This window comes from Rattus norvegicus, chromosome 10, assembly GCF_021556685.1.
Source record: "Rattus norvegicus strain SHRSP/BbbUtx chromosome 10, alternate assembly SHRSP_T2T, whole genome shotgun sequence".
In the NCBI taxonomy this organism is placed as follows: domain Eukaryota; kingdom Metazoa; phylum Chordata; class Mammalia; order Rodentia; family Muridae; genus Rattus; species Rattus norvegicus.
Window position 1 is genome coordinate 34,277,683 of NC_141543.1, and position 14,522 is coordinate 34,292,204.

The window sequence follows — 14,522 nt, forward strand, 5'->3', positions numbered from 1 at the left end:
CACACACACACACACACACACACTCGGTCACACACGCAGTCACACACACAAATCTTACTGGGACAAAGCGCCAATGTTCAGTTTGCCAGGGGTATAGGAGGGAAGACATTTTTGTGTGCTCCCATGGAGGAAGTGACTTTGGCAAAGCAAAGAGGCATTACCTAATAAGATCAAATGACCATGGTGTTCGACTTATGTATGACACCCAGGAACTTGTCCCCTGGAAGTGTTCTTGAAATGAAGCAAGATGAAAAGAGTAGGGAGCCAAAGCAGTGTTCCCCCAAACTGAGAAATAACCCAGATTCCCAACAATAGGGGATTGTAAAATAAACCACGCAGCACTCATGCCGTGAAGAACCACATCTTTCTAAAATGGTAAGCTTGGTCTAAAGCGACTTACGTAATAATATTAAAAAGGAAAAGGTAGCAAGTTCCAGCTGATCAGGACTACAACCTACTTTTTAAAAGATTTATCTATTTTATTTTATGCATGTGAGTGTTTTGCCTGCGTGTATCTGTGTGCACTGTATGGATACCTGGTGCTACCAAGGACAGAAGATGGCATCAGATCCCCTAGAACTGGAGTTAGAGAGGTTTGCAGGCAACCAGAGGGATGCTAAGAGTAGAACTTGGATCCTCTGTAAGAATGACCTGTTCTTCATGGCTGAGCTATCTCTCCCCCAGTCTGATTTAAATAAACTCTCTCTCCCTCTGTCCCTCTCTTCCCCCTCTCTCTATGGATACAGTGTTAATTTATAACAAAAACAATCTGAGTGAATAAAGACTGAATTGTTGAAAGTGCTTATTTCTGAAAGATGGGCTGTATGAAAAATTTCACTTTTCATCTATTTTTTTTGTAATAAACAAATACTGCTTTGCTGGAGCGTGTGTGTGAGAGATAGGCTGAAAACAGTGTGTGTGTGTGTGTGTGTGTGTGTGTGTGTGTGTGTGTGTGTGTGTGTGTGTGTTGAAGTCTACACAGAAAGAACACATGGTGGACACGGAAGCCTGGCTTTGCTTATGAGGTATGAAGTAAGAGGGTGATGAACTCCTAGGGTCTCTTCTCTTCTCACTCTCACTCTAAGTCTGTGCCCACCATTTTGAAACGGGCCTGAAGTTAGGGGAGAAAGTACATGGTCTTTTGGCCCGAGTTTCTCTGAGTCCAGAACAAACAGGCCACCCAGGACTTGATTCTTCCTTACAAGGTGGTAGATGAGCCTGTCGGCGGGCTGAAAGGCCCACGTGTCTCTGATGAAAGGCTCCACGACAGAACAGGGGCAATTACTGGCCTTGGGGAGCCAGATGGGAAACCAGCCAGATTGGGCCACTTAGGCCATTAGGCTCCACAAGATGCCTTTCATCCGGTCTCCCAGCAGCTGTTGGCTCATTGGAGTTTTCTTTCTGACTCATCCCTTTGTTCCGTCATTTGGCTGATGGGATCAAACTTTCCCCAGCTCCAAACTAGTCTTCCATGTTTCGCTCGGCTCTGGACCCCCACGAGGCTTGGTATATCTCCTTTCCACCTGTTTGGCCCCATCCAGGACACACTGTTCCCTCAGGGCCTATGTCTGGAGATTGTGATGACTTTTTCATCTGGAGCTCTTCATGGTCTTTGACGGCAGCGTGAGTGATGTCAGTCCCAGCTCCAGGGTGTGCTGTCTTCTCACCAGAGCCCCCCTCTTGCCTTCTCACGTCCTGAGAGACAAGCAAGCTGCTTGGCGTTGTGAAATTTTATACGATGAATGTTCTTTGCTCTCGCTCTCCAGGTTCTAAGAAAAGAACTCATTTGGCTCTTAGGCTAAGTCTGTGAGCATGCCCAAAAATGACTTGGGGTACTGTGTCAGTGAGACAGGAGCAAGAAGTTCTGGGTGCCGCTCGGTGGAAACCTGACTGGATAATGAGAAAGCACGGCACATTTCCAAAAGCTGGAAGGAAGGGGTTTTCGAAAGTTTTTACGGAAAAGAAATGAGCAAAATCGTACATGGTGGTTTATGCTTGTAATTTTAGTACTTTGGGGAGAGAAGCAAACAGGTAGATTTGTGAGTTCTGGGTCGGGGGTGGTGGTGCTTAGTAAGTTTCTATCTCAAAAAATAGGAAAAGATGAGGGGAGAGAGACAGGTGACATATCAGTGGAAAGCACTTGTTGCTCTTGCAAAGAACCTAGGTTCTGTTTCCGGCACCCACAGGGTGGTTCAAAACCATTTGTAAATCCAGTTCTAAGGGATAGAACATCTCCAGCATCTATGAATGCCAGGCATGTGCACCATATATGTACATACGTTTTAGTAAAACATTAACATGTATACAAATAATAAATCATAAAAAACGTGCAAGAGAGGAAAAAGATATTTATGGCAAGCTCAGTCTCTGAGGAGATAAAACATGTTCGCTATAATTTAGAGATTATGTAGTGTATGACTGTATCGAAGTATCCCATTGTATCCCATTACTACAGACTTTATGTTTTTATGTTTCATTGAAAAAAAAATCAATGAAAAAGCCCCTGAAATTCCTGATCATTATGGTTTAAGGGTTGCTCACAGATGGGCAGTGTTCTGGAGGGAGGGGCCTGGGATACAATTCCTTCCTCAGCTGGCAGGCTGTAGGATAGATACAGAGCTGGGTGGGTTTTCTGTGGCCACACGAGACTCTCTGAGCGTTTCAGTGAAAACTCTATTTGTTATAGAACATGTTATTTGTAACATGTTATAAATAAACATGTTATGTATAAATGTGTCACTCAGACACCAGTAAGGGGCACTCCTCTTGAAAAGTAGGTGAGATTGTCTCCTAGGTCCCTTCTCCACAGTCTTTCAATTTAAAGCCTCCCCCTCCCCCCCGCCACAGCCCCATAGACTCTCAGGATTCCTGGGGGTTTTCTGACCTCAGCCTGGTCTTTCTGGCCTCTTTGTTTCCAGGTTCTTGATGATCGCTTTGCTTATATACCATGTGGCAATGGTCCCTGGAGGGAAGAATCTCTCACACCATGCTTAGTGTATGGATCCTGAACTTAATAGCTTACAACGATAACTCTTGGTGTGACCGAATTGAGAGGTGAGGCCTTTGGGGACTCAGTGTGAAGGTGGGACCCTCAAAAATAAGAAGGCTACCCTTATAAGTAGAACTCTAGAGGGGGCAGGGAAGGGATTGCTTAGTATCTATAACAGCCTGGCTTCCATCCCAAGCATATCAAAAAATTAGGGGTCTCCAGAGAACTCGCTTACCCTCCATGTGAGGATAGAACAGTCAACTTGCTATCTGGAGGCGGCCAATAAAAAAGAGCTGGATTGTACTGATGAAATAAAACCCCAAAGTCAGAGAGATGGCTCAGTGGTCCACTCGTTGCTCTTGTAGAATACGCAAGTTTAGTATGCATATGGTGGCTCATAACTTTCTGTAACTCTAGTTCTAAGGGATCTGATGCCCTTACAGGAGCCAGATATCCATGAGATACATATCTATCTATCTATCTATCTATCTATCTATCTATCTATCTATCTATATGTATGTATATATGTGTATGTATATATATATATATATATATATATTTGCAGGCAAAACACACATACAATGAAATAAAGAATTAAAAAGAGAAACAAAAACCCATCTTTACTCAAAATCAATCAACCTAACAGTTCTGGCCTATGGTTCTTGGAGCAGTCTGAGGGGACTGAGACACAAAACATATTGAGAAGCTGCTGGATGTTGGACTCCCTGGCCTGCTCATCCTCTCCCATCTCTGTTCTTCTGTTGTCTCTGGAAGGTTCGAATTATTATTTTTGAGACAGGGTTCTATGCAGCCCAGGCTGGCCCCAAACTTACTGTGTGGCCAAGAATGGCCCTGAACTCCCTCCTGATCTTCCTCCCTTGACCCCTAAAGCACTGGGATTCTATTCTCAAATGGGCTTTTGGATGTTGGCTTTTGGACTGTCGGTGTCAGCAGGAAGTCCCCAGGCTTTGCAGTGAGCCTCAGTCGAACATCTCCTAGACACCTGCAGCTGGTTGAGCATTTAATCAGGGAGATTAATATTGATCCTGGAATCAAGAAGATTTCACTGATTATTTTGTTCAGCATTCCCAGGCTTAGGAGGCGAGCACCATAATTATGTGTAGTTTACATATTAACAACAGCCACAATAGAAAACATCAGCTCAGCTATTAAGCAAGTTGTTCAAAACCGCCCAGTGGCAAACATGGGGTTCATACCCATATACCGTGCACATGCCTGGCACTCATAGATGCTGGAGATGTTGTGTCCTTAGAACTAGATTTACAAATGGTTTTGAACCACCCTGTGGATGCCGGAAACAGAACCTAGGTCCTTTGCAAGAGCAACAAGTGCTCTTCACTGATATGTCACCTGGAAAGACCAGGTACGTATGACCCCCTTCTACCCTCGTCTCTTTTAGTCGAGAGCCATGGTTTCCATCCTTCCCAATGCTTTGATACTTTAATACAGTTTGATACTGTAAGTTTGATACTTTTTTTAAAAAAGATTTATTTTTATGAGTACACTATAGCCATCCACAGACATACCAGAAGAGGGCATCGGATCTCATTACAGATGGTTGTGAGCCCCCATGTGGTTGCTGGGAATTGAACTCAGGACCTCTGGAAGAGCAGTAGGTGCAAGCAGTCTCTGACCCAAGTTTGCTATTTTTATGAATCACAATGTAGATAGATATCCGATATGCACGATATTGATATTTGACCTCTGTGAAAAGGGTTGTTCAACCCCCAAAGGGTTTGCAACCTACACATTAAAAACCTCTGCTTCTAGAGACTTGTATGCCCTGTGGAACATTTGATATGGGGGTGTCTGGGAAAGAACCAGAGGTACTGATAACACACAGCGAAGGAGCGACTTACGGAAGACTGCTTGGCAGTGAGGCAGTTTTTTGCTGCTTTTGCTTTCAAAACGTGTTTAATCTTTGAAAATGTTGGCGAGATGGATTGGAACGGCAGGGCAGAGTACCTGCTTCACCCGAGAAGGCATAAGAGCAACTGAATAAGTGTGTTTCAGTAAGGCCTATAGTTTAGGAAGGCTGTTTAGCTCCTGAGAGGAGCCTGAGTTCCCGATTTCAGAGGTAGGGAGCAGGTACAGACCCTCACAATACTTAGAAACATTCTTTGTGATGGCTACTCTTGCTTATCAACCTAACGGAGCATGGGCTCACAGAGGAGATCAGTGTCCGGGCATGCCCGCAAGGGGTCATCTAGACTGCTAACTTGGGAGGAGACCTACCCCTAGCTGGTGGTAACACTCTTCTTGGATACTGGACTGAACGAGATGGAGAAAAGCAAGCTGAGTACCAGCAATCGTTACTCTTTACTTCCTGCCTGTGGATGCTGTGGGACTAAGCTGCCCCAAGCTACCTGGTGTCACAATCAATGGAGCCCTGGCACGGTGAGCCAAAACAAACCACTCCAACACCCAGTTGCTTTTGTCAGGTGTGTTGCCGTAGCAACAAGGCAAGTCACTGGTTCATGATGAGAAGATGCTGTTCCGATCCAAATAACAACAAAGCAACAACAAGATCAGTTACCATCAACTTTAGCAGGCAGGTGCTCTGACTAACCTCATTATGCATCATCCTGTTCAGTACTCAAAAAGTTATATGTGGGAGCTACTATTAATTGTTCCCATTTCACAGATTTATTTTTTGTTAGTTTCTTTGTGATATGAGGATTTGAACTTAGGGGTTCACACACTCCAGCTAAGCATTCTATCACACAGCTATATCCCCAGCCCTGTTTTTGACTTTTATTTTGAGGCAAGGTCTCACCAAGCTGCCCAGCTGCCCTCAAATTTTTGATCCTCCAGCTTCAGTTCCCTGACTAGCAGAGATTACAGGCTTACGTCACCAGGCTCAGCTCCCTTCACAGATGTTAAGGTAGAGAGGTAATTTCTGAAGACCCAAGTCAACAATCTTCTGTTCCCATTTTCTGTGGTTTCTATGTACGACTCTAGTACTAAGGTATCAAGGAAGTTTTAGAAAGTAGTGTGAATTGGTGCAACGACCGTGGAAATCAGTGTGGAGATTCCTCAAAACACTGGAGATAGGTGAATCACATGACTGAGCTATACCTCTTGTGATGGTTTGTATATGCTTGGCCCAGGGAGTGACACTGTTAGAAGGTTTGGCTCTGTTGGAGTAGGTGTGGCCAAGTTGGAGTAGGTGTGTCACTGTGGATGTGGGCTTTTTCTTTTTTCTTTTTTTTTCTTTTTTCTTTTTTTCGGAGCTGGGGACCGAACCCCAGGGCCTTGCGCTTGCTAGGCAAGTGCTCTACCACTGAGCTAAATCCCCAACCCCGGATGTGGGCTTTAAGACCTCATCCTAGCTGCTTGGGAATCAGTGTCTGCTAGCAGCCTTTAGATGAAGATATAGAACACTCAGCTCCTCCTGCACCAAGCCTGCCTGGATGCTGCCGTGCTCCTGCCTTGATGATAATGGACTGAACCTCTGAACCTGCAAGCCAGCCCAATTAAATGTCCTTATGAGAGTTGGCTTGGTCATGGTGTCTGTTCACAGCAGTAAAACCCAAACCAAGGCACCTCTCTTGGGCATAGACCCAAAGGACTCTATTCTTCGGATACAGAGACATATGCTCAGCCATGTTCATAGCCCATTTCATAATATCTAGGACATGGAAACTGCCTAGATGCCCAGCAGCTGAAGAAGCTAATAAAAATGTGTTACCTGTATACAGTGAAGTCATATTCAGCTGCAAATAATAAACAAATAAAATTGTGGAATTTGTAGGTAAATGGATAGAGCTGGGAAACATTATATTGAGTGACTTCATCCAGATCCAGAAAGACAAACATCTCATGCTCCCAAACTCATGTGAGGATCCTAGTGTGGGATCTTTAGACTGTGTGTTTTCTCTCTGGGTATGTGTTGAGCCAAAGGGGATAGCAAAGGGGCCACTGGTGAACATGAGAAAGAAAGAGCTTAAGGTAGGTGGGGGATGGTAGAACATGGGGAAGGAGGGGAAATAATAGTGAGGGAGGTTTAAGTAGGGAAAGTGATGGGAGGGTAGGATATAGAAGGGGACAAGGGGAGGTGTAACTCACACTAAGGATGTCTGAAAAAGCCAAGTGGAAACCTATTTTAAAAGTTCGCCACCCCTCCTCCTTTCCTATTTTCACAAAGGAGTTGAAATGGAGTCACCCTACACAGAGTCTAATACTCCTTCCAGAGATGTGGGTTGGCAAATAAAAAGTCCAACGTCAGGTGTGGAATAGTATCCTTTGAGTTGTGGTTAGGAGTCTCCTGGAGAACATTCCCCCACCCCTAAAAACCAATAGCAATATAGATGATTACCACCACTCTTGGCTGCCCACCGGAAGTCTATGGTAAAGCTCTATGCTGAAGACACCACAGGCTTTGCATATAGAGAAAGCAAAATAGGCAAAGAGAAAGGAGAGAGAACTGGGTGGACATGTAACTGTAGGCACTTGGGAAGTGGAAGCAGGAGGATTAGAAGCTTGAGGCTTTCAAAGACCCAAAACAAAAGGTAGAATTGAACCCACAAAGGAATGTATATAACGGAGGGGTGGGGGAGCCACGTTAGGGTATGACTGTGTTAGTTTTCAGATAACCTTTCTTCTCAAGAAAATTGGGAGAAACTATTTAGAATTGAAAAAATCATTTTTGCCCCTGTTCAGACTTCACAGACTGGGGTGCACATGAAGGTGGAGAGACCAGGGATGTTTAAGTTGCAGATTTTTCTGCAGATTGGCAATGCCATGAAAGAGAACCAGAGGATAGCACAAGGTGTGTCGGTAGAATGGAGAAAGGGAAGAGAGATGGAAAGTTGGAACTGAGGTGCTGTTAAAAAGATCCCATAATCCTTGTTCCCATCACTTTCTTCTCGTATTTTTGACTTGGATAAAAGGGTCTTGCATACAATGAGACCTGAATGGTGGCTGTGGTTGGGCGGTGAAGCCAGGGCATTTTGGATTTCAGTCTGAGAAGTTACTGCATTCTGTTTCCTGGTGGTCTATTTTTCCTGTTCAAATGTAACATAACTCTGCTCTGGGTCACTCCAAAGGACTTACTTACGTCAGCTTGCTAACTTTTCTGTCTGCTTCCTTCCTTGCAGTCCCAACCCGATGTTCAACCCCAAACCTAACAATGCCACTGAGCCTCAATGGCTCATTCTGAAAAATGGCCCTATTTCTTCCAGAGGTGCATGCTTACAATGAGGGCACACAGAAAAATCCACCTGGCTGCATAGCAGAGGGGACAGGTGACAGGCTGTGTTCTGGTCTTCATTTTCCCTCATGCCTCTCACCCATATTCTAACCCATCGATCATTCTAGGAGGGTTGATAGCAGTCTCTGATGGCTCAAGGTTTTGCAAATGCCAACAGAGTAGGATATAAGGAGAGGACAGCTAAAAGTCCAGCCTGTGAACAAACAAGTTTGGCAAGAGCATCTCAGACTCATTCTTCCGAGGTCGCTTACACGCATGAATGGAGGCAGGCTAGCCCATCTGCTCCGAGCTCTTGCTGGCTTAGGAGAGGACAGTATGACCTTAGGAAAAAGCCTTGACCCGGCCACCTGCCTCTTCGTGCTCCTTTTATAGAACCAGGTGCTTTATTCTGGTCTCTTTGATCTGCATCTTTACCCTATGGATTTGTTAAAGGAAAAGGAGTTTGGTAAAACCAGCATTTGAAGACTGGGTTTATTAGCCCCACTTTCTGTGATGTTAATGCATCAAGCCTCTAAAAAATCCACGTCTGTGAACCACAGAGAAAAAAAGCATGGCCTGATGCTCGGATGTGCAATTTCTTTGTGACTGTTTCGTAGCTTCCGTCAGGCTTTCCAAAGAGCCCTGTACTAAAAAAAGGGGTAAGAACCATTGATTTAAAGAAAATCACTGTTTCAATCAAGAGCCGGTTGTTCACATGCAGGACCAAGCTCTAAGAAAGCCTGGTTTCCATTCCTCTAACGAACAATTCGAAGCTAATAGTGTTGGTTAGGATGCGGGTGAAGGAGACTATTATGCCCTGATTGTGCGAGTATAAATTGGTTCATGATTTCTGGAGGGAAATGGAGAGAGATGGCTGAAAAGCTTTAAAGTATTATGTATGTGAGTTCTCTGGAATGGCAGTTCTGAGAACGTTCCTTAGCAGCTCCTGCTGTTAACTCTGGAGCCAGATTGACAGGTTGAGGCTTAGAGTTATTGTCTCTATCTCAGTAGGGGACTCAGTCCCTCTAAACTACAGATTACTCATCTATGAAATGGAGATATCATCTATCTGTAGAGTTCTTTGGAGGGTTAAATGAAAACATACATGTGAGACACATAGTGTGCATCTAAAGCATGAAAACCCAACAAATAAAAACCCATGTAAAGGCACCTGTGGCCAAGCCTGGTGACCTGAGTTCATTATCTGGGACCCACATAATGAAGGAGAGACTCAAAAAATATTAATTACTGTTTGCATACTAAGATTTGATTGCCATATTATTTATAATGGCTAAAGTTGGAACCAACCTCAGCCATTAAAGTTAAATGACATTTAACCAGTTAAGATTAATGGAGTGAGTATGATCAGAAAAGCATTTGTATATTTATAAAATTTCTATATATGCACACACACACACACACACACACATATATATATACATATACATGTACACACACACACACACACACACACACACACACACACACACTTATACAGAGGGAAAATTCTCCTCTGAGCAGCCACAGTTTGCTAAACAAAAGTTCAGTGCTAGGTGTGGGACACCTTGCCTTAAATTGTTGGTCAGGATATCCTGGAGACCCTCAAAACAGTATAGGCACTCACCACTGGTCTTGGTTGTCAACAAGAACTTGATAAAATCCTAATGCTGAAGACACCCCATACATTGTTCACTGGGCATGGAAGAATCAAATTGTTATTAACAAGGAAGCTTCTATTTGCCAGCTAGTTATTAACTGAAAGGTTCTATCTAGGCTGTTGTTGGAAAAAAGTTATCAACAGTTGCATCCATCTCTGAATCCTGTGAACCGCAGTAATGACCAGTGTGATGTGGGTACAAGAGTGGCACAGATGTTATAGAGGTAACCAACTGCTCTCTGAATCCATTCATTCCATTGGAGGACATTGTGCTTGGTGCTGTAAATCTGGCCAGATCCCATGGATAAGAAGCTTACAGGTATCAGCGGTGAACCTTCTATTTTCTTAACTGTACATATTCCAAACTGCCTTCTGTAGTTACATCTCTGTACCCATGGATGAGTGCGGCCCTCAGACACCGTTAGAGGAGTCTATTTGTTCAGTGGGAGGTGATTAATACAGAAACACACAGCTGATCAAAGTGCTGAGGCTAAATGGCAGTGGTGTACACAACCACAAATGGGACTTCTCTCACCTTAAAGTCATTGTGTAAGAGGGAGAAGAAATATTGTAGCAGCCAGAGGCCAGGGAGGACTGGAGTTAAATAGTGTCTTCTGTATATGAACTCAACAGCTGTTGTTGCTTGCCCATGGCTTGCACAAGATCAAGCTAGTCATCACTAAAGCATGGAGGTGGAGGGGCTCATGAATCATGTCCCTATTGAGGAACTATTGGTAGTTGATAGCCTCTAGAAGAGGAAGCTTTAATTTTCTTGAAGGCTGTAGCCTTGTCAGATCAACAACACATTTGTGAGTATATGGGCAGCACAAGTTGGAACTGGTGGGTTATTAAAAATAAATTAGAAAAAGGGTCGTGGAATTGGGAGTGGGTGGTGAGGTGGGGTCATCCTGAGGGGGGACTCAGGGATGATTATGATAAAAAATACCTTGTATGAAATTCTCAAAGAGTTGGTAAATATATTAAAATGTTTGTAGTGTATGGCATTCCACAGAAAAATGGCTCAGTAAAAATTCTAGGCTTTTTGGTGGCTTTATTTGGGGCATGGACTTTTGTGATATTCACCTTTCTTTCCTGTGTCTTCTAAATCTTCTGTAGTGAACACAGGTAGCTTTTTGCAAGAAGACAAAACTGACTTAATAAAATCATTCTATGAAAAAATGATGACTAATCACTGTTGAGAAATATGTCAGGGCTGTGACCACTTTGGAGCAGGTTTTTTTTTTTCTTATATGAAAAATAAGTTTTGTTTTTGAGGTGGTGGCTTGTTGATTGCCTGGGATGGGGATGGAGCCCTTGATTCTCAAGCCTCAGCTTCCTTATGGCTGGGGTTCTAAATAACAAAGACAAAAAATGCCTTTGTTCAGGTGGTGATGGCAGTCACAGGGAAGCAAGACTCCTTCACTTTCCTGGCTTTTACAAAACCATCTGGTTTGTGAGCCCATGCACTGCAGAGTCCCAGCTAGCTGGACTTTGAAAAGGCATCCCCAGCCCTGGGCTAGAGAGCTGTAATGACTCTAGGGAACCTCCTATGGATTGAAGATGTCAGGGACTATGACATTCAGCTGCGGACATTGGCCTGCAGTCAGGATTCCAAGTTTAATCTTTGTGAAACTGATGCAGGAGCGTGGTTATGCTTGCTAATTAGACAGCAGCAGTGTAATTGATCAAATCAGTTCCTCTCATGACGCAAAGCCAAGGAACTCAGCAACAGCTTGTGCCAGCTTCCAGGTAACCCAAAAGCATGACTCCTCCCTGAGAAGATACTGTTGTCAGTCTGGATTGCCTTGCTAACTGCTGGCTCCTTTCTCAGTGACAGACAATATGGTGCTTTTGCATGACTCTCTCATGGGGTCCGATTCCAGGCTTGGACCATTTAAATAGCGCTCATTCATTCCTTTCCTGGATTTATGGCAAGCATTAAACTTCATCAGCCTTAAAGAGCCATTGCACTCTGAAAGGAAGGATAGCTGGGGGTTCCCTACTGCATTTATGAATGGCTCTGCCGTTAATTGGAAAGCCAACGTATAAAAAAGGGAACAAAAGTGGAAAGCACTGGAGGAAATTGCGCTTATCGAAGCAGCCAAGTATCAGGGCCTGCATTTCTAGTCTGCTTTGTGCAGATCAAAGGAAGAAACGCACAAGAGGCGGCCTTGGTTGAGTGATGTGAGTGTGGGATTTGGGGGATCCAAAGGCTGATCGTAAACTCAGCCTTGCTGTTTGTGAGCCCTGAGAAGAGGGGGCCATGACTTCACCTTTCAGAACCTTGGTTTTCTTATTGGTAGAATGGAGAGAATTAAATCAGCCTCAAAGGGTTGTGAAGATTAATAAGATAACAGAGAAACAGCCAGTGCAGGTCTGGGTAAATATTAGCTTTCTACCCATGTCTTTCCCTCTGAAGAGAGTCATGCAATCCAGTCTTCATTCTGTGTTACGGGCTCATGCATCTCACGATCACAGCCCATGCTGCTGGAGTTCCTAGTTTTGGGTTATTCTTCTGCACAAGGGTCCCTACCAGATTGACAGAGTTTGTGACACATGTATGTGAGCTCTGACTTTCTTTCTTTTTGAAATGTGGTCTCATGGGACATCTGAGTCTGGCCTTCAACTTCCTGGATAGTCCAAGCTAGGCTTGAACTCACCAATCTCCTTCTTTGGTTTCCTTAGTGATGGGATTCTGGTATGTTCCACCCAACAGGGTAAGTTCTGAATCTTAACAGGGGGCTAAACAGAATCCTGGAGTAGGATCTCATGCAAGGTTTGAAAATAGAATACTTGGTATTTTTAATATGACAGTATTAATATATATGTATATATATGAATGTAAAATTAAAATGTTTTTAGATGGCAGTATATGAGAATCCCTATAGGAGAGGCAAGTCAGCTTTCACTGTAAAAGGGAGAATGGCTTAAGTAAGATGGGGAGAACAGATTTGTAGAAAGGTCTTAGCAAACCATGTACAGATACACTAGAAAGGTATATGGTAGAGGTTGGTCTGAAGGTGATATTGTCTCATTTGGACCCATTTCTGTCTCATTTTGGACATTATTTACAGAGACATGCTCACTTGGTAAGAGCGATATACTATGGTCAACATGCTTTTCTGCATTATTCCCACAGCAGAACCTAAGGAAAGAAATAAAGGCTGGAATTCCTCACAAATCTTGGATCATGCTTTTTCCTTAGTGATCCAGATTTTTCTGTTCAAGAGCAGAAGGCCATCTCATGCTGCCATCTTTTCTGCTTGGGCTACTTCTTCAGCTTCTCTAAAGCCTCTACCATCCATTCTCATTTATCCTGAGAGAAGTTTGTTGTTCTTCCTCTTCCCCGACTCCCCTTAACCTTCATAGCTCAGACTGGTCAAACTCATGCAGGCAAAATTGATCTTTAGTTTCTCATCCTCCTGCTTCTATCTCTTGAGTGCTAGAATTGCAGATGTGCACCAACACATCTGGCTTATGTAGTGTCAGGGATCAGACTCAAGGCTTTGCATATCCTAGTTGAACACTTTATCACTAACTCTGCTGTATTCCTAGTCACCACATTTTAATGTTTTTTTGATAGTAGATCTATATTGTAGTTTCAATGTATAGGCACACGTGTTTGAACATTTTTGTTTACTAGCTAGTGTTATTGTTTTGGAAGATTGTGGAACCTTTAGGAAGTGGAGAGTTATTAGAGAAAGTGGGTCAATGTGGGTAGGCCTTGAGGTTTTACACTCATCGTTACTTCCTTTTCCACCAAGATGTGAGAAGGTGGGGAGTCCCAGTAGCACATTCCTGCCACCATGGAGACACCTGTTCCCATGTCTTTCTCTTCAAGATGGAATGTGTTCCCTCAAACCTGTAAGCCAAAGCAAGTCCTCCCTCCTTCCTCCCTTTCTCCCTACCTCCTCCTTTCCTTCCTCTTCCTTCCCTTCCTCCTCCCTTCCTCCCTCCTTCTCTCCCTCCCTCCCTCACTCAAGTCTCATTTTGTTGGATATTTACTCACAGTAATGATAGAAGTAACTCAGGCTACAAGTCTTAATGATCTTTCCTGCCTCCACCTCCCAAATGCTGGCATCACAGGTGCTAGCCAACCCTAGTCCAATGAGGTCTTTGTGAACCAGATTACATTGTTTTGCCTTTCAAGAGACCTCCAGCAACTTTTCTCCTTTCCTTAGAGAAAACTCAAACCTCTTTATCGTGACGTTAGGCATTAGGAGATGTCCATGGCACCTTCTTATCTGACACAATCTGTCCTCCCCCGACCCCCCCCCCTCTCCCTTCTTCTCTCTCTCCACTGTGCCGCCGTTTTATATGACAGCCACTAGGAACACAAACTCATCTTAGGACCTTTGTATCAGTGGTGTCTGATGCCTGGGATACTGTCCCCTAGATCCCTGCAGGACAGCGCCAAGTCACCCCACCCCGCATCTCTGTGTTTTCTTACTTGCCCCCTCCAGCTCATTAGTTCATTTTTTGTTTGTTTTGTTTTTTTCAGACAGGGTTTCTCTGTGTAGTCCAGGCTGTCCTGGAACTCTTCTGTAGACCAGGGTGGCCTTGAATTCAGAGATCTGCCTGCCTCTGTCTCCTGAGTACTGGGATGAAAGGAACTACCACTGCCCATCTCCTCTTTTGAGCTTTTAAAGTCAGGTCTCAGAATA

The 14,522-nt window shown here is 43.9% G+C and overlaps 1 protein-coding gene and 1 long non-coding RNA gene across 4 annotated transcripts in view; one reads left to right on the forward strand and one right to left on the reverse strand.

Annotated features, from left to right (window-relative positions):
- Positions 1–14,522, reverse strand: part of Adra1b (adrenoceptor alpha 1B) — a 118,689-nt gene that overhangs the window by 19,217 nt on the left and 84,950 nt on the right.
- On the forward strand, positions 1,453–3,599 carry LOC108352076 (uncharacterized). Of its 2 annotated transcripts, XR_015631195.1 has the most exons (3): positions 1,459–1,623; positions 2,919–3,054; positions 3,555–3,599. It is a non-coding gene; the product is annotated as an uncharacterized LOC108352076 (long non-coding RNA). The 2 variants fall into 2 exon arrangements; XR_015631194.1 differs by lacking the exon at positions 3,555–3,599 and having other exon boundaries at positions 1,453–1,623; positions 2,919–3,319.